Source organism: Coregonus lavaretus (genome assembly GCF_964263955.1).
Source record: "Coregonus lavaretus genome assembly, chromosome: 10".
Lineage (NCBI taxonomy): Eukaryota > Metazoa > Chordata > Actinopteri > Salmoniformes > Salmonidae > Coregonus > Coregonus lavaretus.
Genome location: NC_139997.1, coordinates 37,269,541 through 37,291,547, shown reverse-complemented (window position 1 = coordinate 37,291,547; position 22,007 = coordinate 37,269,541). Strand labels below are relative to the sequence as shown.

At 43.2% G+C, this 22,007-nt stretch overlaps 1 pseudogene across 1 annotated transcript in view; it reads left to right on the top strand.

Annotated features, from left to right (window-relative positions):
* Nucleotides 1-17,584: 17,584 nt before the first annotated feature.
* The window catches only part of LOC311136315 (DNA excision repair protein ERCC-6-like), a 9,127-nt pseudogene continuing 4,704 nt past the window's right edge, over nucleotides 17,585-22,007 (top strand). Inside the window, exons 1-8 of the transcript in view lie at nucleotides 17,585-17,673; nucleotides 17,872-17,957; nucleotides 18,114-18,248; nucleotides 18,374-18,443; nucleotides 18,560-18,680; nucleotides 18,784-19,001; nucleotides 19,111-19,217; nucleotides 19,294-19,482. The product of the transcript in view is annotated as a DNA excision repair protein ERCC-6-like (transcript). The remainder of the gene's footprint in view (nucleotides 17,674-17,871; nucleotides 17,958-18,113; nucleotides 18,249-18,373; nucleotides 18,444-18,559; nucleotides 18,681-18,783; nucleotides 19,002-19,110; nucleotides 19,218-19,293; nucleotides 19,483-22,007) is intronic.

Here is a 22,007-nt window from a genome sequence, read left to right as displayed (position 1 = left end):
CTTTTTTTAAAAGTCACCCCCTGTTCTCAACTGAGAAGCAGACAATACAGGTCCAGATGTTCTATGATGATTTTGAGGTCGCCAACCCATTGGGTTCCAAGCGAGGTATTCATAAATTGGGTGGAGTATATTTTACTTTAAGAAACTTCTCTCCAAAATGGAATTCTTTTTTGGCTAACATACACCTGTGCGCCTTATTTCATACTCAAGATGTTAAACGATATGGTTTTAGTGAAATTTTTGCTCCCATTGTTCGAGACATTAAAGTGTTAGAGAGCGATGGTATTGAGATTCCATTATACAGTGGTTATGTACGTGGCACTGTAGTACAGGTAACAGGTGATAATTTGGGTTTGCATAGTTTGTTTGGTCTGGTGGAGTCTTTCAGTGCAAGGTACTGTTGCAGGTTCTGTTTAGCAGAAAAGGAGGACTTTCAAACAGAATTCTCTGAAGATTCTTCCAAAATAGTTTTACGCACCAAAGATATGCATACTGCTCACTGTCAAGAAATGGCTTGTAATCCATCCCTTCCGTATGTTTTTGGTGTGAAAAGGTCATGCATATTAAATTCATTGAGGTATTTTCACACAACTGAGAACTTCTCAGTTGATGTGATGCATGATGTGTTAGAAGGGGTTGGCCAGTACGAATTGAAGTTATTATTTCTGTATTTGAATGAAAAACATGTTACATCAGGAGAAATACATTCAAGAATACAAAGTTTTGATTATGGTTTCACAGAGAGAAATAACAGGCCTGTGACTGTTAATTTAAGTGAAGGATCTAATGATCTGGGACTGAATGCAATTCAGTCCTGGTGCTTACTTAGGAATGTTCCTCTTATCTTTGGAGATTTGGTAACTTCTACTGACCAACACTGGGGCCTGCTTCTTTTATTATTGCAAATAATTAACATTATATTCTCGCCCATGTTATCTCAAGGTCTATGTGTATATTTAAAACATTTGATTGTTGATCACCATACACTGTTTTTATACTGGCCCCCCGTTTTCCCACGGGGGGCCAGTATAAAAAAATACAAATAAAAAAAAACAATTCTAAAAAATTATAATGTATGCACTCACTAACTGTAAGTCGCTCTGGATAAGAGCGTCTGCTAAATGACTAAAATGTAAATGTAAATGTAATGTAAATGTTTAAGAAGTTGTATCCTCAGAAAAAACTTTTACCAAAGCACCATTTTCTTATCCACTATCCCCGCTGCATCCAGAAAATAGGGCCTGTACTTCATAGTTGGTGTATGAGGTATGAAGGCAAACATAATTTTTTCAAAAAACAGCTTAAATCGTTTAAAAATATTACCAAAACGCTGGCAAAAAAGCATCAGAATCATATGGCATATAGTTGGCGAAGATCAACAACTTTTAGTCGGTTAGATATTGGTCCAGGAAAAATGGTGGCTTTAAATATGGTAAAAGGAGGTTCTGAAATTGCTTTGGCAATGCAAGTGCCCAGTAGCATTCAGGTTATGAAGGTTAATTGGGCTAAACATAATGGGTATGTTTATCGCCCACACTTGGTTATCTGTGGCGAAGTTGACTCTGAAGTGCCCTTGTTTTATCAGATTGAGTCAGTTCTGATAATGTGTGAAAAACTGTTACTACTCACAGTGCCTTTAGTTACAGTAACTTTTCAAGAACATTTCCATGCATATGAGGTGATCAGATCAAAGCATGATTTAGTTTTTTTTCATGTCGACAACCTGCACTACCCTAGACCTTTTGACATACAAAGGTCATATGGAGGAAATGACACAGCTCTCCTTGTTGTGCCATATTGCTTTCTCTGGTGAAAATTTTTATGATGTTATACTTCTGTCATAGACAAGGCAATGGGTGTACAATGTAAATTCACGGACATTGAAATTATACTTTTTTTTTTCAATAAATGTGGGTGCTCTCATCTTGTATTATTGTGCTTTGTTTTATTTGATAGTATTGATATTTCTATAATTCAGTAACACTACATCATATGATTTAAATTTAAAAAAAAAAAAACTGTAGAGAAATGAAAAGTAAATATCATTACACTTTAAAGTGTCATTTTTTAAAGTAAAATTGTAGTTGACTTAACTCTATACAGTGTAATCATATTACTCTCAACAGTGTGATTAAACTACAGTGTTAAATATTTTGACACATTTCATTGTTATTTTTTACACAATATGGAGTAGAATTAACTCTAAAAGTTTTACACTGACCAAAGAGTACATTTTACACTGATTTTGAGTGGGACCAAATGTTATCTGAAACAGAGTTAAATTCAACTCGATAGGAGTTAAATTAACACTTCTGTTTTTACTGTGTAGTAACCAAAAAAGTATTTTATATTTGAGATTCTTCAAATAGCCACCCTTTGCCTTGATGACAGCTTTGCACACACTTGGCATTCTCTCAATCAGCTTCATGAGATAGTCACCTGGAATGCATTTCAATTAGCAGGTGTGCCTTTTTAAAAGTGAATTTGTGTGTTTGAGCCAATCACTTGTGTTGTGACAAGGTAGGGGGGAGGGGGGGGGGGTATACAGAAGATAGCCCTATTTGGTAAAAGACCAAGTCCATATTATGGTAAGAACAGCTCAAATTACAGTCCATCATTACTTTCACACATGAAGGTCAGTCAGTACGGAAAATGTCAAGAACTTTGAACGTTTCTTCAAGTGCAGTTGCAAAAACCATCAAGCGCTATGATGAAACTGGCTCTCATGAGGACCACCACAGGAATGGAAGACCCAGAGTTACCTCTGCTGCAGAGGATAAGTTCATTAGAGTTACCAGCCTCAGAAATTGCAGCTCAAATAAGTGCTTCACAGAGTTCAAGTCACAGACACATCTCAACATCAACTGTTCAGAGGGGACTGTGTGAATCAAGCCTTCATGGTCGAATTGCTGCAAAGAAACCACTACTGAAGGACACCAATAAAAAGAACAAACCTGCTTGGGCCAAGAAACACGAGCAATGGACATTAGACCGGTGGAAATGTGTCCTTTGGTCTGGAGTCCAAAATGGCGATTTTTGGTTCCAACCGACATGTCTTTGTGAGACGTGGTGTGGGTGAACGGATGTGTAGTTCCCACCGTAAAGCATGGAGGAGGAGGTGTTAAGGTGTGGGGGTGCTTTGCTGGGGACACCGTCTGTGATTTATTTAGAATTCAAGGCACACTTCACCAGCATGGCTACCACAGCATTCTGCAGCGATACGCCATCCCATCTGGTTTGGGCTTAGTGGGACTATCATTTGTTTTTCAACAGGACAATGACCCAACACACCTCCAGGCTGTGTAAGGGCTATTTTACCAAGAAGAAGAGTGATGGAGTGCTGCATCAGATGACCTGGCCTCCACAATCCCCTGACCTCAACCCAATTGAGATGGTTTGGGATGAGTCGGACAGCAGAGTGAAGGAAAAGCAGCCAACAAGTGCTAAGCTTATGTGGGAACTCCTTCAAGACTGTTGGAAAAGCATTCCAGGTGAAGATTGTTGAGAGAATGCCAAGAGTGTGCAAAGCTGTCATCAAGGCAAAGGGTGGCTATTTGAAGAATCTGAAATATAAAATATATTTTGGTTTGTTTAACACTTTTTTTGTTACTACATGATTCCATAAGTGTTATTTCATAGTTTTGATGTCTTCACTACTATTCTACAATGTAAAAAATAAATAAAGACCCTTGAATGAGTAGGTGTGTCCAACTTTTGACTGGTACTGTATATAGAGAAAGTTCTACACTGCTCAAAAAAATAAAGGGAACACTTAAACAACACAATGTAACTCCAAGTCAATCACACTTCTGTGAAATCAAACTGTCCACTTAGGAAGCAACACTGATTGACAATACATTTCACATGCTGTTGTGCAAATGGAATAGACAACAGGTGGAAATTATAGGCAATTAGCAAGACACCCCCAATAAAGGACTGGTTTTGCAGGTGGTGACCACAGACCACTTCTCAGTTCCTATGCTTCCTGGCTGATGTTTTGGTCACTTTTGAATGCTGGCGGTGCTTTCACTCTAGTGGTAGCATGAGACGGAGTCTACAACCCACACAAGTGGCTCAGGTAGTGCAGGTCATCCAGGATGGCACATCAATGCGAGCTGTGGCAAGAAGGTTTGCTGTGTCTGTCAGCGTAGTGTCCAGAGCATGGAGGCGCTACCAGGAGACAGGCCAGTACATCAGGAGACATGGAGGAGGCCGTAGGAGGGCAACAACCCAGCAGCAGGACTGCTACCTCCGCCTTTGTGCAAGGAGGAGCAGGAGGAGCACTGCCAGAGCCCTGCAAAATGACCTCCAGCAGGCCACAAATGTGCAAGTGTCTGCTCAAACGGTCAGAAACAGACTCCATGAGGGTGGTATGAGGGCCCGACGTCCACAGGTGGGGGTTGTGCTTACAGCCCAACACCGTGCAGGACGTTTGGCATTTGCCAGGGAACACCAAGATTGGCAAATTCGCCACTGGCGCCCTGTGCTCTTCACAGATGAAAGCAGGTTCACACTGAGCACATGTGACAGACGTGACAGAGTCTGGAGATGCCGTGGAGAACGTTCTGCTGCCTGCAACATCCTCCAGCATGACCGGTTTGGCGGTGGGTCAGTCATGGTGTGGGGTGGCATTTCTTTGGGGGGCCGCACAGCCCTCCATGTGCTCGCCAGAGGTAGCCTGACTGCCATTAGTTACCGAGATGAGATCCTCAGACCCCTTGTGAGACCATATGCTGGTGCGGTTGGCCCTGGGTTCCTCCTAATGCAAGACAATGCTAGACCTCATGTGGCTGGAGTGTGTCAGCAGTTCCTGCAAGAGGAAGGCATTGATGCTATGAACTGGCCCGCCCGTTCCCCAGACCTGAATCCAATTGAGCACATCTGGGACATCATGTCTCGCTCCATCCACCAACGCCACGTAGCACCACAGACTGTCCAGGAGTTGGCGGATGCTTTAGTCCAGGTCTGGGAGGAGATCCCTCAGGAGACCATCCGTCACCTCATCAGGAGCATGCCCAGGCATTGTATGGAGGTCATACAGGCACGTGGAGGCCACACACACTACTGAGCCTCATTTTGACTTGTTTTAAGGACATTACATCAAAGTTGGATCAGCCTGTAGTGTGGTTTTCCACTTTAATTTTGAGGGTGACTCCAAATCCAGACCTCCATGGGTTGATAAATTTGATTTCCATTGATAATTTTTTTGTGATTTTGTTGTCAGCACATTCAACTATGTAAAGAAAAAAGTATTTAATAAGATTATTTCATTCATTCAGATCTAGGATGTGTTATTTTAGTGTTCCCTTTTTTTTTTTTGCAGTGTATATACTCTGTGTACAAAACACTAGGAACACCTGCTCTTTCAATGACATAGACTGACCAGGTGAATCCAGGTGAAAGATATGATCCCTTATTGATGTCACTTGTTTAATCCACTTCAATCAGTGTAGTTGAAGGGAAGGATACAGGTTAAAGGATTTTTAAGCCTTGAGAGATTTGAGACATGTATTGTGTATGTGTGCCATTCAGAGGGTGAATGGGCAAGACAAAAGATTGAACTGCCACGCTGCTGGGTTTTTCACGCTCAACAGTTTCCAGTGTGTATCAAGAATTGTCCACCACCCAAAAGACATCCAGCCAACTTGACACAACTGTGAGAAGCATTGGAGTCAACATGGGCATCCCTGTGGAACGCTTTGGACACCTTGTAGAGTCCATGCCCCGACGAATTGAGGCTGTTCCGAGTGGGGGGGGGGGGGGGGATGTTACTAATGTTCTTCTTCTATGATAACATTAAAGGTGCATGCCGCCAGCTACTGTGCTGGAGTGTGTGGTCAATCACGGTTTCCAACATTTCTAAATCCTCCTACCTAACTCAGTACATCTGAGAAAATAAAAAAGAGCCCTACTATCTTCTAATAGACCCTCCCCATCCCCCAAATCCCTTCCAAACCCCCCCAACCCGTCCAACCTCAATGACCCTACACTTCAATATTTCCCTCTCTTCAAAATACTTACAACAATATAACAACACATGCTCCACCGACCATACACTCCAGACACAAACCATTCACATGCATGCCAACCAGATGCAATGACGAGTTCAATGTAAAATGTCATAAGAACAATCGAGCAACCACCTCTTCCTTCCTAATCTGACCTTTGAATGTTGGTCCACCAACCTTTCTTTGGAGGGCATATAAATGCCGGCCCTTGGGCTGAGAGTCCCATCTCTTCTGCCACACATCTATCAAAATGGCTCTGATCTTACATTTGGCCTCACCTCTACTCAGTGAAATGCTTACAAGCCCTTAACCAACAATGCAGTTTTAAGGAAAATCAGTGTTAAATAAAAAATAGATAACAAAAAAATAAAAAATAATTAAAGAGCAGCAGTAAAATAACAGTAGCGAGGCTATATACAGAGGGTACAGGTACAGAGTCAATGTGCGGGGGCACATATTACCTTAATTGAGGCAATATGTACATGTAGGTAGAGTTAAAGTGACTATACATAGATAATAAACAGAGAGTAGCAGCAGCGTAAAAGGGGGGGGGGGGGGGAGACAATGCAAATAGTCCGGGTAGCCATTTGATTAGCTGATCAGGAGTCTTATGGCTTGGCGGTAGAACCTGTTAAGAAGCCTTTTGGTCCTCGACATGGCGCGGTAGCAGAGAGAACAGTCTATGACTAGGGTGGCTGGAGTCTTTGACCATTTTTAGGGCCTTCCTCTGACACCGCCTGGTATAGAGGTCCTGGATGACAGGAAGCTTGGCCCCAGTGATGTACAGGGCCGTACGCACTACCCTCTGTAGTGCCTTGTGGTGGGAGGCCAAGCAGTTGCAGCTGTTTAACTTTTTGAGGATCTGATGACCCATTCCAAATCTTTTCAGTCTCCTGAGGGAGAATAGGCTTTGTCGTACCCTCTTTACGACTGTCTTGGTGTGTTTGGACCATGATAGTTTGTTGGTGATGTGGACACCAAGGAACTTGAAGCTCCACTACAGCCCCGTCGATGAGAATGGGGGCATGCTCGGTCCTCTTTTTCCTGTAGTCCACAATCATCTCCTTTGTCTTGATCACGTTGAGGGAGAGGTTGTTATCCTGGCACCACACGGCCAGGTCTCTGACCTCCTCCCTATAGGCTGTCTCATCGTTGTCGGTGATCAGGCCTACCACTGTTGTATCGTCAGCAAACTTAATGATGGTGTTGGAGTTGTGCCTGGCCATGCAGTCATGGGTGAACAGGGAGTACAGGAGGGGACTGAGCACGCACCCCTGAGGGGCCCCAGTGTTGAGGATCAGCGTGGCAGATGTGTTGATACCTACCCTTACCATCTGGGGGCGGCCCGTCAGGAAGTCCAGGATCCAGTTGCAGAGGGAGGTGTTTAGTCCCAGGGTCCTTCGCTTAGTGATGAGCTTTGAGGGCACTATGGTGTTGAACGCTGAGTTGTAGTCAATTAATAGATTTCTCACGTAGGTGTTCCTTTTGTCCAGGTGGGAAAGGGCAGTGTGGAGTGCAATAGAGATTGCATCGTCTGTGGTCTGTTGGGGCAGTATGCAAATTAGAGTGGGTCTAGGGTTTCTGGGATAATGGTGTTGATGTGAGCCATGACAAGCCTTTCAAAGCACTTCATGGCTACAGACGTGAGTAATTTAGGCAGGTTACCTTAGTGTTCCTGGGCACAGGGACTATGGTGGTCTGCTTGAAACATGTTGGTATTACAGACTCAGTCAGGGACATGTTGAAAATGTCAGTGAAGACACTTGCCAGTTGGTTAGCGCATGCTCGGAGTACACGGCCTTGTGAATGTTGACCTGTTTAAAGGTCTTACTCACATCGGCTACGGAATGCGTGATCACACAGTTGTCCGGAACAGCTGATGCTCTCATGCATGCTTCAGTGTTGCTTGCCTCAAAGCGAGAATATAAGTAATTTAGCTCGTCTGGTAGGCTTGTGTCATTGATTAATATCAATTATATCTAGTTTCAAAGCTCTTTTGGCTAACTGCTCTACAATTTCATTCCCTTCCACACCCGAATGTGCTGGGACCCAGCAGAATCTCACTACTACACCCATTCTCTCAATTCTCCACAATAACATGAATACCTCCAATAGAAGGTCACTCCTATTAGATTTACCAGATGATAAACTATTCAATACAGAATCTGAGCATACTATAATTCTAACAGGTTGTATGTCCTCCACCCACTGAAGGGCAACTACTATCGCTAACAGTTCAACTGAGTATACTGACAGTTCATCTGTTAGTCTTCTACATATCTGCACATCAAATTCAGGAACGTAAAAGCCTGCTCCTGTGCAGCCACTATCTGGGTCCTTGGATACATCTGTGAAAAGCGGTAAAAAATAATAAAAACTTCTACCAATGTAATTGTCAACCAGTTTCCCTATATCACTGACTTCTGACCAATCTTTCCTTTTCTCTACCAAGGTTAGATCAACAATAGGATCTGGGAGTAACCATGGAGGAGCATCCCTTATCACCACAGAAGGGACAACCTCCAACCAAAACCACTGCCTTGTCTACTAGTATATTCCCAACAGTCATCTAGAACAGTAGCAGTGGGATGCTCAACCTCACAGCCTTTCAACCTAACCCAATAAGCGAATGACCATTTTTTACGTCATATATCCAAAGGCATCTCACCTGCCTCCACTAGTAAGGAACATACAGATGTTGATTTAAATGCACAAATACATTAAAAATAGGACTGATAGCACTGCCTTGAGGAATACCATTGTCAACTCCATAAGATAAAATGGATCCTATTTTAACTCGAAAAGAGCAATTAAATAAGAAGTCCATAACCCAGTTATATAATCTCCCACCAATACCAAGTCTTTCCATCTTAATCAGTAGGCCTTCTCTCCACATAGTGTCATAAGCATTTTCAATGTAAAAAAAATACAGTAGCCATTACGTCTTTCATGACCAGACTTTTTTCTACTTCATTGCTCACCTTTACTAATGCATCCAAAGTAGATCTACCTTTACGGAATCCACTTTGACATTGACTCAATAAACCTCTATGTTCCAGGAAATATGACAATCTATTGACTATCATCTTTTCCATCAGTTTACACAAGTTAGAGGTCAGTGCTATTGGTCTATAACTATCAGCACATGAACGGTAACTACCAGGCTTTACAAAAGGTAATATTAGTGCACCTTTCCAACCAGAAGGTATAACCCCCTCACTCCAAATTGTATTAAATAATGTCTGACCTCATCAGGTAGATGCTTAATGTTACGGATACAGGTATCCTGTGTTTTTGTGTGTTTCTCTCCTTCTGCCCTAATCACAGGTGTCCTGTATGTTCCTGATTGGTGGTCGTTGAGGTGTCTGCTGATTGGACCAATCAGTGAACATTCCTGTGCATTGCACCACCTGTTACTCGTTTGTTCAATCACACATCCCATTGTATAAAAACCAGTCTTGTATTTGTTGAGAGAGAGAGAGAATATTTCCATATGTGAGTATGGACACGGTGGTGTCCTGTTTTTGGTTACTCACTAAGTTGCTGTTTATTATGATTGGTAAATTCTGTTAGACTACTGTTTTGTTATGTGAGTGCGGATACTGTGGTGTCCTGTGTATTGTGTACTACTTAATTGCTGATTACCCTGTTTGGTAGCTTTGTGTGTTTCTGGGAAAAGGGGAGTTTAAGCTAGTTGCCCTTGGGCGTACATTACCCGTAGGAAGAAATCTGTCTAAAAACACTAGTTGGACCTGAGCGGACCACCCACTGTACTTTTGTATGATTAGCAGTAGCCTAGCGGTTCTTCAGGCAGGCTAGATCAGTTTAGGGGGTTTTACACTATTGTTTCATTTCTTGGGTCCTGCTCAGCCCTTTTTCCCAAACCCTTACCGTGTGTTCTGAAATAAACCATTTGTGTTTGACGGTAGTTCATGGTTGTTGTGTCACATTTGTTCTCACTGCTCCATGCCACACTCCTAATTTGCATAATTTATGTTACGGGTCTCATGTCCATCCACCCTAGACGTTTAGAGCCACGGGGTTCGTAACACTTAAACATTACATAGCACAACTGATCATGACCTGGGGCTGTATATCCACAGCCTATTAAGGCAGAACGCATCTCATGTATGATAAAAACAGCATTCAAAGAAGAGTCAACAAAAGTATCCCTTTTCTTATACACATTAACATGAGCATTTAAAATCTCACACCTGCGTTGCTTATATACTTAATCCAAAGTAACCCCAATATATACCCTAGCAAATGTCTTCCCCAACAAGTCAGCTTTTTCTTTATCAGTTAGGGCCATTTTTTGACCCACAACCAAATCAAATCAAATGTTATTTGTCACATGCGCTGAATACAACAGGTGTAGATCTTACCGTGAAATGTTTACTTACAAGCCCTTAACAACAATGCAGTTTTAAGAAAGATAAGAGTTAAGAAAATATTTACTAAATAAACTAAAGTTAAAAAATCAAAAGAGTAACAATAAAATAACAATAAGGCTATATACAGGTGGTACCGGTACCGAAAGGTTAGTCGAGGAAAAATTTGAATTTGAGTGGACTTGCTTCTTCCAGTAATCTTCTTCAACATAGACCATACATCCCCCAGCTCAGTACCCCTGCCTATTGTAGAGCAGAACTGTCTCCATGCATTTCTCTTGACAGACTTAATGACTCTACGTACTAAAGCTCTGTTTCTTTGGAAATCAAGTAGATTCTCAGGAGTCATATTCCTACACCACTCTGTAAGCCCTATTTCTTTCTCGAATAGCCACAGTGCACTCTTCAGTCCAACAAGGAACCACCTTCCTTTTCTCACCCACTTCACTCACTGGTACATATACATTCGCAGAACGCAAAATCAGCGAGGTCACAGAGGCAGCACATACATCAACCAGCCTCTCTAAAGACAACTGTCCAACACACTTTAAGCAATGATCCCCAAACTTTTCCCAGTCTGCTTTATGAAAGTTCCATCTTCTGAAGTGTACCCTATCTGGAATAGTAACATCAAAGGTCATGGTACACGAAATCGGGAAATGATCACTTCCAACAGTAGAAGCATTCATTACATTCACACATCTATGCAATAGAGTTAGAAGCCAGTGTGAGGTTCAGGTAGGATGTAACCCCTCTAACAACATCCACTCGTGTACCACATCCCATCGTTAAGACATACTAATGCTCTTATTTCCATCATTCTTTCCACAATAGTACCATTAGCATCTGTATGTGTGCTTCCCCATAAACTATTATGTGCATTAAAGTCGTCGCACCATCTCTCTAGAGCTCAATTCTCCTAATATTTCATCAAACATCGCTACAGATAGTTGACGACAGGGGTTGTAAAAATGTTGTGACTTAATATTACTACCTGCACTGTAGATTTCCACCATCACACATTCATATTCAGATGGGACAGGTATATTACGATATACAAGACCTTCCCTTATGAACGTAGCACACCCACCACCCTGTCCAGTTGATCTATCAGATCTGATTGAGCAATAACCAGGAATAATAAAATCAAGATGTGGTCTAAGCCATGTTTCTTGAACACATATCACATCAGGTTTGATCTCTAAATCTATTACACATTTCTTAAACTCCTGACCGTTAGCAATAAGCCTTCTGGCATTCCACTGAAGGATAACAAAAACCATAACTCTAATTATCATAATTCCATCATTAGTATTATTAGGAGTCAACATATCAACAATCATGGTGACAGTAACATCTGTTACTCCTAAAAACTATGTTGCTGCTTCCACCATGATCTTCAACTTGGCAGTCCTTCTTTCCACAAACACAGTCAGGTTGATAACCTTTCCAATGAAGGCTATAAAGTCAATTTGATTAACTATTAAGGTGTCCTTTGAAACAAGACATTTGTGAGAGCAAGATTTCTGAACAGGTCTCATATCCGTGTCTAGACCAACATTTCCTACAGTAGGTCCACTTATTCCAGGAGTAACCCTATTATCTACATAATTCTGCCTAATAGTTCCACCAATCTGCCTAGCAGCCTCTGCATACGAGACATTATGAGTGATTTTATATCTTTGGTTCACTCTAGCCTCTTTCTGCACCTGGCATCCACCAAATGCTGCACTATGTCCCAACTACAACCCAATAAATTACTGGGAGTTCTGGGTGTGCGCCAGCTCATGCTTTTTATTAGAATGTTACCCCTCCACACTTGGCACATCTTTTCTTTTCTTTGCACTGAGCCACTACATGTCCCAGTCTTTGGCATTTAAAATACCTTAATGGAGGTGGGACAAACTCTCTAACAGTGAAAGACAGGAAGCCCATGTGTACTTTTTTAGGTGAAACCTTCTCAAACATTAATAATACTGACAGGCTTTCACTTCTCTTCCCCTCTTTCTTACTGAACAGCCTTTTGGCTTCAACCACTATGCCCCCCTCTACATTTAATTGTATATAATCTATAGACAGATAGTGGAACCCAAGAAATGACCCCCCTCAGTTTAGCCGAAGCTCCAGGGACATGACTTGTGATTTTCTTCCAATTGAGCGTTTTCATTTTCATAATCTTCCCTTGCTGAACATGGTCAGCACAGAATATTAACAGTCTACCATTACCAATGAACCGGGCTAATGTGACTTCCCCTATCTCTTTCTTAACGGCATTGGTTAATCGAATAGGGTGTAGATGAGACCCCGTGGTCGCATCAAACACGAATACAACTTTCCACTCCGATACATCATAACTTGTTTTTTTCACTACCTTCACCCTCTTCACGTTCTCAACACTAGAACTGCCACTGCTGTCAGCAGCGCTTATAGCAGGGCAATTCTTTTTCCTTTTCACCACAGACCATCCAGGTCAATGATTTTCATCATCCCCACCCAACCATTATAACTATCATCCATATTGACCACAGTCCAGCACAGTTGTTGCTAAAACCGCCTACCACAGTATAGAATGATGGATTCTATTTCGCGTCCTAGCTTGAAGCTGTTCCTAATGTTTTGTATACTCAGTGTATATGGCTCAGGGAAACTCCATTGGAATCCGATTAACGCCCATCGTGTACGTTGCACATGCGTCGTCAATGGGCCGCGTGGTGCATTCTGGGTGATTCTGAGACAAGGAGACCACTCCTTCAAGGAGTGAATGGGCACTGCACCGGGAGTCAATTGGGCGCTAGCTCAAAAACTCAACATTAGCATGAACTTCGTGAACAAGAAGTACTACATTACAAATGTTTTCCGAGATGTGAAATAAAATCCCACGGGGGGCCAGTATGAAAAAAAATGTATGCACTCACTAACTGTAAGTCGCTCTGGATAAGAGCGTCTGCTAAATGACTGAAATGTACAATGATTAGTTTAGAAACCGTGTGACGTAGGATGACCGCAAACACAATCCAGTATTAGTGCTTTCAAGACAACTGGGAACTCTCAAAAAACTAGGTCGAATCATGACGTCAGTGATCTTCAGGTCGGAGCTCTAGAAAGAGACCCGACTTCCTGATTTGGAATTCCGAGTTGGATGACCGTTCAAAACAAGTGTTCCCAGTCTGAGCTAATTTTTTCCGAGTTCTCAGTTGTCTTAAACGCTCGGAAGTCGATTTCCTAGTTCCGTCTTCCCAGTTGTTTTGAACGCGGCATAAGTACTGTAGAAACTCTGTGACGACAGTCTGCTGGGTTGGGCGTTATACTTTCCTCCATTCATTGCCCAATGGGATTCCTATCCCCCTCCGGTCATAGCTAGAAGGAATACAGTTTTTGTCAAATTAACGTCAGATTAGACTTTTCGTAGTAGGTTATGAGAATTTACGCAGAAGGTTATGATAATTAATTTAGCAGGTTAGGAGAATTAGGTTGAATTATTGTACCTGGGGTGGAAAATACATGTATTCTACTCTAAATCTCGTTTTAACTTTATAATTTCACTTCATAAATGTTTAATCTTTCTTATTAAAACTGTGAATAATGTTCTGTAAACGAGTTCATGCCAACAAATCCAATACATGTCATTTAAAACTATGTTCAGTAGCATAAACACAATTTTTATTTTGAAACTAACCTGTTACCTTAGGTTAGGGGTGAAAAAAGAGACTGCTGCAACCTGATTTACTGAACATGATATGCAACATCCGGGACTAGCATTTAGCCATGTTGGTGAAAAATTGTGTTTCATAATGAAAGTGCGCATATTTTACCAGTTTATTTCCCCTGCCTTCTCGGCATTAAATCGAGTTAAGGAGGAAATCGAAGCCTTTGCAGCCTGAATGAAGAATGTTTTAAGTACGAACCGGTCGCCGGGGGACACGAGTGTATTACCGGCTGGGCATATTCATCCCAGACGATAGTAGAGCTCCATAGCGCCCACTAGCGGCTGCCCAGGCTAACGCGTTTCCATAAAATTGTGTTCTTTTGAGTAGTAAGGCGAAAGCAACCGACTGTAGACGAAAGTCGAGAAGTGAAGTCGGGGGAGGTGCATCTGCGACCATGATGTGGTTTTCGAACAGCAAGGCTCAGTGCAGTGCAACATGGCAGTATTGCCATTGTTTATACGTTTTTATTTATAATGCCGAAATAAACATGTCTCCAACCCTCATATCACACACGAATAAACTGAACATATATGTGTGTACAATACATTGGTGAGAGAGCCTCAAATATCACATTCATTCATTTGTAAATGTCAACTGTGTACATTAATTGAAGCACAGTTGGTTTCTGTTTCAGTCACGTTCTGGTGGGTCAAACAAAAACACCCTAATGATTGGTTGACAATAGAGCCTTCGACAATGCAGGCGATGGCTGCAGGATGAAGTTGGTGAAGAGCAACTGCAGAAACTTGCAGTCGACTGCAGTCAAAACTTCATGACCTTTGATCACATGATTTTTGTAAAATTCATGCAGTCCACATGTAGGCGCAAGTCGGAACATTTTTATCCCCATAATGCAACACAGTTTGAGAGGCGGTGATCAACGAGGTTAAGGTTAGGAAACAGTTACGATTTGAACACACCGACTGTGTTATTGCGCAAAATAGTATGCAGCATCATCTAGATATGTGAGCAACAAAAGCTCAACATTTACCTTCTGCTACCATTTCTTCTCAACCCGTACACATACAGTTTGACGCATACGTTCGATAAATCCAACGAATGCACCACACAGAACGCACTGCAACTGCCTCTGCAACGCAATGCTGCAAGGCAAACGCAGCTTTCCATTGGAAATTAATGTACTTCTGGTGTACCAAAATCATATTGTATCGAAGTGGTGTGAATTCCCATGTAGGCTACCTAATTAAAAATACAAGTAGGCCTAAATGGGTTTCCGTCGCATTTTCAACAAGGCTACTTATCGTTTTGTCACCAAAAATGTTGCGTTATATAGTGATTGTGGCCACTAGGTTTTCGCACGTGCACTCTAGCCAACAACTCGTAGATACAGTGCGGGTAGGCTACGTTATGAGATTCTTATTATGGACAAAACAGCGAGATTATTTTTATTTGTCAAACGGCAGCCAAGCATCGATCATCATGTCACCAGAATAAGACCCTCGACATTTATTGGAAAGGTGCATCAAGCTCATCATCGTGCACTTTCACCACCCTGTGAAGTTCACAATAAATTCATAATTTATTTAATCTGTAGCCTAATAAACTGCATGCTTTTCCGAGTCGTAGTGGGAACACCACACAACATATCGCGTGACTCCCAAATGTACTTCGCTATGATGGGTTATTATATCAATATTTGCGAATAAAAAAGGCGTTCCCACCGCCATTTATCACATAATAAATTGTACAGGAAAAGATCCCACCTTGTCTAGCGTATGTTATTTTGTCGACATTTAAACATTTACCGACAAATCAGGCCTGTTGTAACATGCACTACAGGCAGAAAAACTTTGGATGGTAACCTGGTTAATGCCTCTCAGCTAATGTCAGTGTACTTCCCATATTTGTATTATATGGTAAACCTACTTCCACTATTAGCCGGCTAATCTAGCCAACTGTTTACCGGTAAACAGGATGATTTGACTTTGGAACATCTGGCCAGCCTTTCCTAGTGTTACATACTACAACATTATTTTATTGCATGACAGGGCACAGAGTAATCGTATTTGTGATACCACCAATTGTTAACACAAATCTTTATTTCAAGCATTCTGATCATATACACAAAGGCTGCCATCTCTGAGTCTATGCTCTATGGTCTGGCTCATATTATATTTTGTGGGACCTTATTCCCTCATTTTATTTGTATTTGTATTTTACTAGGCAAGTCAGTTAAGAACAAATTCTTATTTACAATGACGGCCTACACCGGCCAAACCCGGAAGACGCTGGGCCAATTGTGCGCCGCCCTACGAGCCTGGAATCGAACCAGGGGGTCTGTAGTGACGACTCAAGCACTGAGGTGCAGTGCCTTAGAACACTGCGCCACTCGGGAGCCCTCTAGTGGTCAATGATCTCTCTCTCTCTCTCTCTCTCTCTCTCTCTCAGTTCAATTCAATTTTAAATTTAAGGTGCTTTATTGGCATGGGAAACATGTGTTTACATTGAAAAAGCAAGTGAAATAGATAATAAACAAAAGTGAAATAAACAATACAAAATATACAGTAAACCTCTCTCTCTCTCTCTCTCTCTCTCTCTCTCTCTCTCTCTCTCTCTCTCTCTCTCTCTCTCTCTGTTTTACACTACCCTAAATTAGACAGAGAAGAATGTTCTCAGATCTGTCACTCCCCAGAGAAGAGGGAAAGAAGACTATTAAGGTTGGTGAGTGTAAACTTCACTATTGCAAAGGCAAAATACATTTTCAGAGATATATTATCACTCCAGTACATTGATTTTACTGAGCATATCTGTCATTGCATCTGCAACATCTTATGTCCAAAGGTAGCAGTTCAGCACAGTTACAAGAGCCCAAGAGCTACAGATAAGGTCACAAATTGTCTCTCGCTGCTATGCTTTACCTGCCTGCTGTGTTCTCTGATCTGCTTCTATGATATATCTGAGATGATCTGTTGAAAATGGACTGTTATCAATAGATTTATTCAAACAAGAGTGGTATTTTTCATAAAATTACAATGAGTTGTATTCCTTATAATATACTGTAGAATATACAGAAGATACAGTACAGGTCAGCCTGTAGTTACACTCTGTCAATATGTAAAGGATCATACCTTACTCATGTGCATGTAGCCTTGTGCCATTAGAGAAGCTGCTGTAAATGTCAGACAAAGGCTGCTTATTCAGGGTGATTGCAGTTTCATGAGGAACATCAGTCTCTCTGACGGCAGTATATTAAGCCCACTTCCTGTATATACCTGCTGTGAAAAGAGGAACATTGTCAGAGAGATGGGGCTCGCCATCCCAAACAGGTGGCCAGATGACAGTGCCCATTTCTTACTCGAACCCTGTCAGTTTATCTATGTGAACTAATCTCAGACTCTGGAAAAAAATGACTGAGTTACTGTATAAAGTTACTGTATTCATTTACTTCCTTGCCATCAGTTGTGAGGTCTGACTCTCTGTTTGATTCTGTGGTTTTTCATTGGAACCTGTGACGCAGCTGTACATTTCCCGACATAACAGGGAAACTATTTATTTACTGTAATCCTTTGGCTTCAGTTATTCGTCTCAGATGTCATGGCAGACCAGGTAAGTTATGCATCTGTATGTGTAGATGTTTATGTACTACATTTGTCTCTTCTTTTGTGTGATTACAGATGTTTAGAGTGATTGAGTGATGGGTGTTTATGATTGTACACATGCCAGAGTTATTTTTGTACACAAGTCATTGAAGTGTGAATAATGACATTTTGATACATTGTTAGAATTTTGTATTCTGCACAATAGGAGGATTCATTGCAGGCCATGCAGAACTGCTTCCGCAGTCAGTTTAGTGTGGAGGAGGTTGAGTGTGAGGACATTGAAGCATACAGGTGTGTTTCTTTTGAACTGTTTTGCATGTGAGTTGTGTGTGATTCCTTCGATTACATGTTTTGGTTATCTTATACTTGTCTCGCATCTGGAGAAAACGTGATGAGATAAGGTGAACATCATGTCCTTGCTGCTTTTGTGTGTATCTCTTTTCTCAGGAGAACACCATCGGTTGATGAAGACAGTATCTATCTTGCCTGCACACTGTCACGATCATACGACCCTGGAGACTCTGATCTTCACAACACTCCTGTTATCAAGATGGGTTGGCTGGACAAGACCCCACCTCAGGGGTAAGAGAGAGGGGTGTGTGTGTGCGCATGAGTGCGTGTGTGTACATGGATACATTTGTGTGTTTGTTCATGCATGTGTGTGTGTGCATGATTTAGAGTGTAAGTAATCTCTGTTTTATTTGCAGGAGCCTTATTTTCCAGAAGCGTTGGGTGATGTTAGATGCACAGTACCTTCGATACTTTCAAAACGAGAAGGTTCAGACGTCTTCCATAGACCCACACATAGTGTCACAGATCAGAGTGTATACTGTGAAATAACTTACTTATTAGACCCCCCCTTCCTTCTCACTCCTTCTCTCCTTTTTCCTCAGGAGGTCTACTCAAAGCGGATCATAGCCATACCGTCTGTCAATGAAGTGCTTAACGTTGGAGAGCAGAAGTTTGAGGTGGTGACAAGGAACAGGACTTTCTTGTTCCGTGCTGAAAACAACAGTAAGTGTTCAGCCTAAAATAACAATGATCACAATGAGGAAATATGAATACTTTGTGTGTGTAATCTATGTATGTATGTATGTGTGTGTGTGTGTGTTTTCAGCTGTCAGGGAGGAATGGGTGTCAGTACTGAAAGAAACTATTCAGCAGCATCGTAACAGCATGGAGATGTCCCTTATGAACTTCAGTTTTACCAGTGGACAGTGTGATAGTGGAGTCTCTCTCGTTAGTAAACAAGGATACCTGGAGATTAATGGACTGCGCTCCAAAGTCTATGTAGTCATCTGTGCAGACAGGGTCTTCCTCTACGGGAACGCTGAGGTGTGTATCCATGGTGCATGCATTTGTCCCAAAAAAAAAGAAACGTGCATGAAAGTCCTTTGGAGTCAGTTATGTATTCTTAAAAACCTGTGATGTTCTCTGTCATCAGGAGTACAGCCAGGGTGTTGGCATCACCTCCATTGAGATGAATGTGGGTACTGTGAAGAGCACAGACAAACGGTCCTTTAACCTCACCACCTTCTACAGGACATTCAGGTGAGACTGACCTCTGAATGACCCTTTAATGTCATCCCACAGTGAACCCTCTGTGACCCCTGTTCTGTTTGGTTAGTTTTCTGGCCGAGTCGGCGCAGCAGAGAGATCAGTGGGTGGTTGCCCTGCAGGCCTGTGTCAGTCGCTCTCTGTCCAGTGACGTGGTGGCCCACAAGATCTGGGCTGAGAAGGCCAACCAGCGCTGTGCTGACTGTGGCGCCCCCCACCCAGACTGGGCCTCTGTCAACCTCTGTGTGGTCCTCTGCAAGTGCTGTGCAGGTACAGAAGAACCATGCCTAGATAAAGTCCAGACTCAGAGAGTCATTGGTCAAGAGCATTGATTGGTCAAGATCACTCATTATATCCTGCTGCTACTCTGTTCTTTATTTTACTCTTATTATTATCTATCCTGATGCCATTTTAGCCTGCCTTCATGTTCATATCTATCTCAATTACCTTGTACACCTGCACATTGATCTGGTACTGGTACTCCCTGTATATAGCTTAATTCTTGTATATTTTATTCCTCTTGTGTTACTATAATTTTTTAAAAACTGCATTACATTTACATTTACGTCATTTAGCAGACGCTCTTATCCAGAGCGACTTACAAATTGGTGCATTCACCCTATAGCCAGTGGGATAACCACTTTACTTTTTTTTGGGGGGGGGGGGGGGGGGTAGAAGGATTACTTTATCCTATCCCAGGTATTCCTTAAAGAGGTGGGGTTTCAAATGTCTCCGGAAGGTGGTGAGTGACTCCGCTGTCCTGGCGTCGTGAGGGAGCTTGTTCCACCATTGGGGTGCCAGAGCAGCGAACAGTTTTGACTGGGCTGAGCGGGAACTATGCTTCCGCAGAGGAAGGGGAGCCAGCAGGCCAGAGGTGGATGAACGCAATGCCCTCGTTTGGGTGTAGGGACTGATCAGAGCCTGAAGGTACGGAGGTGCCGTTCCCCTCACAGCTCCATAGGCAAGCACCATGGTCTTGTAACGGATGCGAGCTTCAACTGGAAGCCAGTGGAGTGTGCGGAGGAGGGGGGTGACGTGAGAGAACTTGGGAAGGTTGAACACCAGACGGGCTGCGGCATTCTGGATGAGTTGTAGGGGTTTAATGGCACAGGCAGGGAGCCCAGCCAACAGCGAGTTGCAGTAATCCAGACGGGAGATGACCAGTGCCTGGATTAGGACCTGTGCCGCTTCCTGTGTAAGGCAGGGTCGTACTCTCCGAATGTTGTAGAGCATGAACCTGCAGGATCGGGTCACCGCCTTGATGTTAGCGGAGAACGACAGGGTGTTGTCCAGGGTCACGCCAAGGCTCTTCGCACTCTGGGAGGAGGACACAACGGAGTTGTCAACCGTGATGGCGAGATCATGGAACGGGCAGTCCTTCCCCGGGAGGAAGAGCAGCTCCGTCTTGCCAGGGTTCAGCTTGAGGTGGTGATCCGTCATCCATACTGATATGTCTGCCAGACATGCAGAGATGCGATTCGCCACCTGGTTATCAGAAGGGGGAAAGGAGAAGATTAGTTGTGTATCGTCAGCGTAGCAATGATAGGAGAGGCCATGTGAGGATATGACAGAGCCAAGTGACTTGGTGTATAGGGAGAAAAGGAGAGGGCCTAGAACTGAGCCCTGGGGGACACCAGTGGTGAGAGCACGTGGTGCGGAGACAGCTTCTCGCCACGCCACTTGGTAGGAGCGACCGGTCAGGTAGGACGCAATCCAGGAGTGAGCCGCGCCGGAGATGCCCAGCTCGGAGAGGGTGGAGAGGAGGATCTGATGGTTCACAGTATCAAAGGCAGCAGACAGGTCTAGAAGGACAAGAGCAGAGGAGAGAGAGTTAGCTTTAGCAGTGCGGAGAGCCTCCGTGACACAGAGAAGAGCAGTCTCAGTTGAATGACCAGTCCTGAAACCTGACTGGTTTGGATCAAGAAGGTCATTCTGAGAGAGATAGCAAGAGAGTTGGCTAAAGACGGCACGCTCAATAGTTTTGGAAAGAAAAGAAAGAAGGGATACTGGTCTGTAGTTGTTGACATCAGTGGGATCGAGTGTTGGTTTTTTGAGAAGGGGTGCAACTCTCGCTCTCTTGAAGATGGAAGGGACATAGCCAGCGGTCAAGGATGAGTTGATCAGCGAGGTGAGGTAGGGGAGAAGGTCACCGGAGATGGTCTGGAGAAGAGAGGAGGGGATGGGGTCAAGCGGGCAGGTTGTTGGGCGGCCTGCAGTCACAAGTCGCAAGATTTTATCTGGAGAGAGAGGGGAGAAAGAAGTCAAAGCATAGGGTAGGGCAGTGTGAGCAGGACCAGCAGTGTCATTAGACTTAACAAACGAGGATCGGATGTTGTCAACCTTCTTTTCAAAGTGGTTGACGAAGTCATCCACAGAGAGGGAGGAGGGGGGGGGGGGCGGGGGGGGGAGGATTCAGCAGTGAGGAGAATGTGGCAAAGAGCTTCCTAGGGTTAGAGGCAGATGCTTGGAATTTAGAGTGGTAGAAAGTGGCCTTAGCAGCAGAAACAGATGAAGAAAATGTAGAGAGGAGGGAGTGAAAAGATGCCAGGTCGGCAGGGAGTTTAGTTTTCTTCCATTTCCGCTCCGCTGCCCGGAGCTCTGTTCTGTGAGCTCGCAATGAGTCATCAAGCCACGGAGCTGGAGGGGAGGACCGAGCCGGCCGGGAGGATAGGGGACACAGGGAGTCAAAGGATGCAGAAAGGGAGGAGAGGAGGGTTGAGGAGGCAGAATCAGGAGATTGGAGGGAGAAGGATTGAGCAGAGGGAAGAGATGATAGGATGGAAG